The following is a 9,678-nucleotide window of genomic DNA, read 5'->3' as shown; positions in this document are numbered from 1 at the left end:
GCTGTTCCATCTGTTCCAGATTGTTGTACAGTGTGTGTCCAGTAACTGAATTCCCCCAAACAGTTGTTCCATACAATTCCTGGCTATTTGCCCTAGTGGACAAACTAAATTCCATACTTCACTATGTCGCCAAATTGTCTTCCCATCTATACATCTCTTTTCAGACATATTCACCTTCAATATAGCAGTATTACTTAATCCCACTAATTAGTTACCATTACTTCTGTCCATTCCATTGTGTTTAAGTTCATCCTCAGTGGGTAGCCTTTCCCCCATCTGTAGCTTCTGTGTACCTCTAGGTCTGCTGTATTCTACAGTGTAACCTCTGAGGTTGCCTTTACCAGAGCCTTAATAGTGAAATCATACTGTATCTGTCCATTTGTGTCTGACTTATTTCACTCAGTATTATGTTCTCAGGGATGTAATAGCCACATCATCTTACTCAAGAACTCCTTTTGTCTTACTGCTGTATAATATCCCATCATAGGTATATACCACAGTTTGTTTATCCACTTGTCTGTAGATGGGTACTTGGATTGTTTTTCAATTGTAAAGAGTGCCCCTGTGAACATTGGTGTGTAAATGTCTATTCATGTGACTGCTTTCAGCTCTTCTGTGTATATATTGAGTATTGGTATTGCTAGGTCATAGGGTAACTCAATTTTTAGCTCTCTGAGGAATTGCCAAATTGTTTTCCACAGCAGCTGCACCACTATACATTCTCACCAACAGTGAATAAGTGTTCCAGTTTCTCCACATCCCCTCCAACATTTGTAGTTTTCTGTTTGTTTAATAGCAGCCATTCTTATAGGGTGAGGTGATATCTCATTGTCCTTTTGATTTATATTTCCCTTAATAGCGAATGAAAACAAGTATTTCTTCATGCGCTTTTTTAGCCATTTGTATTTGCTTCTCAGAGAAGTGTCTATTTATATCCTCTGTCTATTTTATAATTGGTTTGCTTGTTCTTTTCTTGTTGAGCTGTATAATTTATTTATGAACACAGGATATCAAACCTTTATCTGATATGTGGTTTCCAAATATTTTCTCCCATTGATTTAGCTACCTCTTCACTTTTTTGACAGAGTCCTTTGAGGCACAGAAGCTCTTGCTCTTAAGGAGTTCCCAGTTGTCTCTTTTTTTTTTTTTGCAGCTTGTGCTTTAGGTGTAATGTTTAAGAAGCTACCTCCTATTGCTAGAGCTTGAAGATGTTTCCCTGTATTTTATTCTACAAGTTTTATGGAATGGACTCTTACATTTGGGTCTCTCATCCATTTTGAATTAATTTTGTATAGAGTGTAAGGTGGGGTTCCTGTTTAATTCTTTTGGCTATTGATACCTAATTCTCACATGCACATTTATTCTGTCCCAGTTCAGTGGATTTGGGGGCCTTTTCGAAGATCAGTTGTCCAAAGGTCTGGTGGTCTGTCTCCATACTCTTGATTCAATTCCAGTGGTCCATACTTCTTTGGGCCCGTACCGTGCTGGCCCAGTTTTGACCACTGTGGCTTTATTGTATGATTTAAAGTCAGGAATTGTTAGTCCTCCTGCTTTGCTCTTCTTTTATTTAGGATATCTTTAGCTATTCAGGGCCTCTTCCCCCTCCCAAATAAATTTGATAACTAGCTTTTCCAAATCTTCAAAGTAGATTGTTGAGATTTTGATTGGTATTACATTGAATCTGTAGATCAGTTTGGATAGAATTAATATCTTTTTTCCTTTTATTATTAAAAAAAAAATGTATAACAAAAACATTCTTAACATATGACCATTCCATTCTACATATATAATCAGTAATTCATGATATCATCACATAGTTGCATAGAATTGATATCTTAATGACATTCAACCTTCCTATCCATAAGCAAGGAATGTCCTTCCATTTATTTAGGTAATTTTTTATTTCTTTTAGTAGTGTTTTGTAGTTTTCTATGTACACATCTTTGGCATCCCTGGTTCACCTTATTCTTAAATACCTCATTCTTTTGGTCATTATTTTATTGGAATTTTTTCCTTAATTGTCTCCTCAGATAGGTCAATTGTGTATAGAAAGATTACTGATTTTTGTACATTAATCTTGTATCCTGCCACTTTGCTGGATTTGTTCATTGTTTCAGGTAGCTTTGTCATAGATTTTGCAGGGTTTTCTAAGTATAGGACCATGTCATCTGCAAATAATGAAAGTTTTACTTTTTCCTTTCCTGTTTGGATGCCTTAATTTTTTCCTCCTGTATAATTGCTCCAGCTGGACTTCTAGTACAATATTGAATATAGTGGTGACAATGAACATCCTTGTCTTGTTCCTGATCTTAGGGGGAATGCTTTCAGTCTCTCACCATGAAGTATGATGCTGGCCGTGGGTTTTTCATATGTGCCTTTTGTCATATTGAGGAAGTTTCCTTCAATTCCTACCTTTTGAAGTGCTTTTTATCGGGAAAGGATGCTGAATTTTGTCAAATGCTTTTTCAATATCAATTGGTATGATTATGTGATTCTTCCCTTTCAGTTTGCTAATGTGCTGTATTATGTTGATTGACTTTCTTGTGTTGAATGAACTACTCTGCATTCCTGGTATAAACACCACTTGGTTATGATGTATAATTCTTTTAATATGTCCTTGGATTCGATTTGCTAGTATTTTGTTGAGAATTTTTGCATCTATGTTCATTCAGGAGGTTGGTCTGTAGTTTTTCTTTCTTGTAGTGTCTTTGTGTGGTTTTGGTATTAAAGTGATATTAGCTTCATAAAATGAGTTAGGTAGCATTCCTTTTTCCTCAAAATTTTAGAAGAGTTTGAGCAGGATTGGTGTTCTTTTTGGCAAGTTTAAGAAAATTCCTCTGTGAAGCTATCTGGTCCTGGGCTTTTCTTTTTGGGACGATTTTGATGACTGACTTACTCTATTTATTTGTAATTGATTTGTTGAGATCTTCTATTTCTTCTCAAGTCAATATAGGTGGTTCGTGTGTTTTTTGGAATTTGTTCACTTTATCTAAGTTGTCTAGTTCACTGACATAGTTGTTCATAGTATTCTCTTAAGATTTTAAAAATTTCTTTAAGGATCCATGGTAATGTCCCCCCTCTCATTTCTGATTTTGTTTATTTGCATCCTCTCTCTGTTTTTCTTTGTCAGTCTAGCTAGGAGTCCATGGATTTTATTGATTTTTCTCAAAAAATCAACTTTTGGTTTTGTTGATTCTTTCTATTGTTTTTAATTCTCTAGTTCATTTATTTCTGCTTTAATCTTTGTTATTTTTCTTCTTTTATTTACTTTGGGTTAGTGTGCTGTTCTTTCTTTAATTTCTTCAGGTGAGCAGTTAAGGTGTTGATATTTGCTTCTTATTTTTTAATATAGGCATTTAGGACCATTAACTTCCCTTTCTACACTACCTTTGCTGCATACCATAAGTTCTGATATGTTGTATTCTCATTATCATTTGGCTTTTAATATTTATTGATTTTTCTAGCAATTTCTTCTTTGACTCACTGATTATTTAAGAGTGTATTGTTTACTCTTCATATGTATGTGAAAGCTCTGTTTCTTTGGTGAATATTAATTTCCAGCTTCACTCCATTTTGAGAAAGTGCTTTGTATATTTTCAATCTTATTGCATTTTTCCCCCTCTTTTTGGCATGTGCAGGCTCTGGGATTTCAACCTGGATCTCCTGCATGGCAGGCGAGAATTCCACCACTGAGCGACTCCTGCACTGCCCTCAATCTTATTACATTTTATTTTGGGACTCAAAATAAGGGTCCCAGCATATGAGCTATCTTGGATAACCTTCCATGTACACTAGAGAAGAATGTATAGCCTGGTGTTTTGAGCTGTAATGATTTATATATGTGTCTGCTAGAGCTTGTTCATTTATCACTTTATGTTCTCTGTTTCCCTGTTAATCCATTTCTTCCATCTTTCTTGCCATTTGTTTTGTACATGCTAGTTCAATTGTTCTTTCTTCTAGTTCACTTATTCTTCCTTCTGCTTCTTTGAATCTGTTATTGTGTGTCTGTAGTATATTTATGATTGGTCTACTGTATCTTTCATCTTTGTGAAATCTACCATTTTTTCTATTCAGTCTTTCAAATTCTTCCTTATGCTCTTCTAGTGTCTTTCAGATATACTCTATTTCATCATAAATATCCTGAGTAATTGTTCCATATTCTGAGTTTTGATCTGGTCATTTGGCTGGGCCAGTTCTGCTTGGATCTTCACATGCTTTGTGATTTTCTGTTGTTTTGGGGCATTTGATTATCTTAATAAGGTTATTTCTCAAATTGCTTACCTTCAGTCATCCAAAGTTTTGTATTTAGTTGGTTATGCATTGCAGGTTCTCTTTTAAACTTGGTTTGTCAGTAATTCCCTGCCAAACTAAGGCCCCGATCTCATGTAGGGTATACAATTCTACTTGAGTGTCTACTAAAAGCTAGGCAGGAGTGCAAAGGTACTTCAGTGAGAGAATGCCTGCCTGCCACGCAGGAGACCAGGGCTTGATTCCTGGACTATGTACCCCCAAATAATTGTAATAATAATAAAATAACAAAAAATATTTTTAAAAACATATCTCAAGAATAGTAGACCCCCAAATCAGGAGGAGATACCCCAAGATATACAAGAAATATATATTTTTTCTGAGTTTTTTTTTGTATGCTTATGATAGGGGCCACATTTCATTTTTTCCCATGTGAGTATCCCATTATTGCAGCACCATTTGTTGCATTTTTGTTGGTTTGTTTTTTGGGGGAAGTTCATGGGTCTGGAATTGAACCCAGGTCCTACCCCAAAATATAGTTGGAATGAACTGAGGCTGGTGCCCACAGAAGGGTGAGAAAATAAAATAAATAAATAAATAAAAACAAAAATATGGAAATATATGAATAAAAATTTAAAATGATAGTAATATCAATAATAAAAAAATATGTAGGAAAAATAAAGAAAAAACAACACAGGCAGGCAGATAGGGAGTTTGGCAGACTGCATTTACTGCTTCTTCCCAGTAGGTGGTGCTCCTGTGGCACCTCCCCCCCTCAGATCTGCCTCCCCTACCCCAACTGCAGCAGCTGACTGGGAAGATGTCATGTACAGTGGTGGGGCTGCTCCCGGCCCGCACTGGTGGGATGGGGAAGCCGATCACAGTTGCCTAGCAACTGGTGGAAACACTGCCCACTGCACCTGATGGGATGGCCACTCGCAGTACCTGGCCATCCAGGTGATTGCCCCCAGCAACTGGGGGCATGATTATTCATGGTGGATAGTCAGGCATAACTCCGGGCTCCCCATGGTCACTACCAGTTGTAAATCCACTTGGGGAGACCTCCCTAGCAAGCAGCTAGGGCAGAAGATGGTTAGTTCCCTTTGATCTGCACTTCCCTGTGCACTGCTCTCTACCCCTGGGGAACTACATGGCTGATCAGATCCAGGCTGTTCTCCACAACCTATCTCGCTCCATTTCTTTTCTCCCCAAGAAACACTGAACATCCACTTGCTCACTTACCCACCTGGGACTGTGATACTGGTCATTCTCTCCCCGTTCTCTGTCTTGTCCCTTGGAGCAGGGATGAATTTAGTCCATTTCACTTTGCCATCTTTCTGGAAGTTTCTCTTTTATAATGCAGGACCCAAATCCATGGCATTTACTTTTCATGTATTTATGGTCATCTTGATTGTAGAACAATCAGTTCACCCACCTCTTTTGGTCTCTTATGAAATTGATACTTGAAATCAGGCCAGTTAGCTGGATTTGTCTGATTGTGTCCTCATAACTAAGTTTAGGTTAACCATTTTGGCAGAAAACTACATAGAAGGCAGTTGTAAGCTCCCTTCGTTGCATCAAATCCAGTAGGTACATAATGATAGCATGTCACATTTCTGATACTGTTTGATCACTTGGTGTCTGCCAGCTCTTTCCATTATAAAAAATGTATTTAAAAAAAATTAATCTGGGATGAGATACTTGGAGACCATGTGGATAGCCTGTTCACACATGGTTTTAGCATTCATTTATAATCCTTGCCTGAATCAATTATTTTATTACCCTGGTGGTTGGAAATTGGAATTTTCTAAGTCTAGCATATTTTCTATATTTATTAGCTGGCATTCTTCCATAGACATGCACTTTCCTCTTTGCTCTGTCCCTTCCTTTTTTTTAGTGTCAGTGTGGACTCATGGATTCCTTTTTAATTCTGTTTTGTTACTGTAATTATCCCAAATTTGGTCAATGGGGGGACTTATAATTCATTCAATAATGGGTCGTTTTGACCTGTGTTTATCAATCTAATCTTAGAGCACTTATTTGCATTTCATAGCAGGATTCTAGGCTTATCCTGTACTTTTCATGTCTCAGACTTGGAATTGCCAGTTTCTCCAAGGACCCCGGATTTCTTTAGGTGGGGAATGGTATTTGGATATCAATAAATTAAATGGGTACTGCTAGGGTGTTAATTGCTTCTAGGCCCTTTCAGGGACTTTTTATAATCATTCTAATACTTTGACTTCACATCTAACACTAATTAATCTTCATCACCTTTCCTCCTTGTTTCATATTTATCCATATTTATATCTTCCCTTTCCCACTGTGAGAACTTTGGTTCCAAACAGCATTAATCAGTTGCTTGATCCCTCAGGACGTGAAAAATTATTTTGGAATTACTATGCCAAAATTACTATTTACGATAAACTGAAGTGCAAAACTCTGGCATGATTCGTTTTATTCTAAGGATATTTCTCACTATGTGGGTGCAGTCAGTATTGGTTTAAAATTATTTGAAAAATAGTAAATAAGCTCTATTTACTATTATAAAGTCATAAACCATGAGCTATTTTTTAATAATGAGTGCCTTGAATCTTTGGGACAAAGCATATAGAAAAGTTGGGGGGAATATTTTAGTGGTCTGGGAATTAGAAATATTAGAGCCATTTGAAATAGTGTGTCAAGGTTCTGTCTACATTTGGTGATAATGGACTTCTCCCAAACTTTGAGGCTTAGAAAAGGAGCAAATTATACCACTTCTAATGTTTTGGATGTATAAGACCACTTTTTCTAATTCCTTTGTTTTAGAAAATAGCATTTGAACATTTGTGTTTTAGGAACAAACTATTTCATAATGCAGGTTGTGAGTACTGTTACAATATTTTTAATGTTAGCAATATCTAGGGAATGGTTATTTAGCAGCGCAGGTTCTATGGATGGAAATTTTGGCTCAGATGTCTGAATGTAGGAGTAACAATAGCCTATGGTGGCTACTAAATATTTTTTGGCAACCTCCTCCTTTATCTCTTCCTTCTTCCCTTTGGTTTTAAGTATAAAAGAGAAAAGTCGTGGTTTGCATTTGGGTGTTCTACCAAAAAAAAAAAAAAGGAATAATGTGGCTTTGGCTATGTGTTACTGCTGCTTTTCATTTTGGGACTGTGTAAACTATAGAATTGTTGGTACATAACAGGTTTGTGATTTCTTTTTTGTATGCTATATGGTGTGTGTGTGTGTCACTTTTCATTCTTTTCCCGTGTGAGTATCCAGTTATTGCAACACCATTTGTTGAATTTTGGGATGGGATGGTTGGGAAGTGCACAGACCGGAAATTGAACCCGGGTCTCGCATGGCAGGCGAGAATTCTACCATTGGCACTACCTTTGTACCCCCATGTGGTTATTTTTAAAAATGTCATTACTGGTGTGTTGCTTTACTAAAATGAGCCAAAAACTCAGTATGTAAAGCACTCAAGAAGAGTTCAACAATCACTAATGTGTTAGAAGGTTCAAAGTATTTTATTTATTTAAATTTTACCAATGTAATTCCTTTGGAGTCCAACCTTTTTTTTTTTTGCATGGGCAGGCACTGGGAATTGAACCTGGGTCTCTGGCATGGCAGGTGAGAACTCTGCCACTGTGCCACCATTGCCCGCCCCATCCTATTTTCAAGATTTTAGTAAAATGTTGCTCTCATTTTCTGGGTAATGAGAGTCTCAGCTCTATTTACTATTATTCCAGCCTCTTCACTCCACTCTCAACCACAAACACATGTTAAGGATACTTATTTTCTAAAACCGGGAAGCACATTAGCACTATAGTATCATGAAAAGTGCCCACGACCAACAATCAGGACACCATGCCCTAATTTCTGTTTTATAAACTGGTTGCACGGGTAGGAGGGCAAATCATGCTTTCCTGGGGAGAGCTCCTTTGTGCAATGACATCACAATAACTACTTTGTTCTGTATATATTGTAACTATAAAGCAAATTTGCTTTATTTTAGTAGCTGAGGCAGAGATCTACAGGAAATTGAATCTACAATTTTTAAGTTTACTAAGTTTTAAAATCTCATGTTTAAGTAGTGAATGATTTTTAGCCCTATGCTCTATCTATACTTTGTTCCACAAACTGTTTCAGCAACATTTCTGTAACAGATTCCATCTAATAGAATGTATTAAAGGATCTTATGAATAAATTTATATTTTCTACCTATAGTTGAGACCCTTAATCAGGAATTCTTACCGCATGGATTTTATAGAATTGGTTATACTGGATCTTTCAAGTTGTCTTGAAAAAGACAACTGTGCATTCACTCAGAAATGCTAATCTTGTTAAATTTGAATTAGGTGGCTCAAGAATATGAACTCACATGTGGCAAAAAAGGAAAGTAAACTCAGTAACTGACCAGCTACATGGATAATGGGTGAATTTAAAAATATTTGTCATTTCCCATGCAATGTATACTTAATGTAGAAGAAAAATGACAAAAACTTTTAAGAGTTTTGAATTGTCTATTATTATTTATTATTCTCCTTCCCCATTTTGTTATTGCCTTTGTCCAAGGGATTGTCCTTGCAGTGTGGGGCTAAACCAGACTAGATTTAAAGCACAATTCCTAGGCTTGGGTAGAAGTTAGTTTTCATTTCTTCTTCCTTTCAGCTCACCTAGGCCAATAGTTTTGGATCATTTGGGCCCCTAGTATGTCTCCAGCTATCTAGGTAAAATTAAGGGAAAAAACTCCACATGATCTTAATTGAGGCAGAAAAGGTATTTGACATAACACACTCTTTTTTGTTGAAAACACTTCAAACATCAGAAATAGGAGGAAAACTTCCTCAGTATGATAAAGGGTATCTATGAAAAGCCCACAGTTAACATCTTACTTAGGGTGAAAGATGAAAGCTTTCCCTCTAAGACAAGGAACAAGAGAGGGGTGTCCATGATCACCAATGTTATTCAACATCGTAGTGGAAGTACAATGTATCCAAATGTAAAGGAAGAAGTAAAACTTTCCCTATTTGGAGATGACATGATCTTATATACAGAAAATCTTGAATATCCACAACAAAGCTCCTAGAGCTAAGAAACTAATTTTAGTGAAATAACAGGTACAAGATCGACATCCAAAAATCAGTAGTATTTACATACACAAATTGATGGTTTGAAGCTATTAGTTATCCCCCAAAAAAGATCATGTTCTTAAAGCTAATCCATTCCTGTGGTATACATCTATTGTATATGGGACCTTTTGGATTAGGTTATTTCATTTGAGGCATGCCGCGGATAGGTGTTAATACTTTTACTGAAGTCCTTTACATATGAAAGAGAGAAACATAGGAACACAGAGGAATCCACTGAAACCAGAAGCTGGGAGCAATGAAATCTGGGAGAGAAGAAACACCAGTGGACGTGCCTGTCTCTTGCCATCTGACA

This window comes from Tamandua tetradactyla, chromosome 24, assembly GCF_023851605.1.
Source record: "Tamandua tetradactyla isolate mTamTet1 chromosome 24, mTamTet1.pri, whole genome shotgun sequence".
Classification (NCBI taxonomy): domain Eukaryota; kingdom Metazoa; phylum Chordata; class Mammalia; order Pilosa; family Myrmecophagidae; genus Tamandua; species Tamandua tetradactyla.
Note: the sequence above shows the minus strand (reverse complement) of the source record.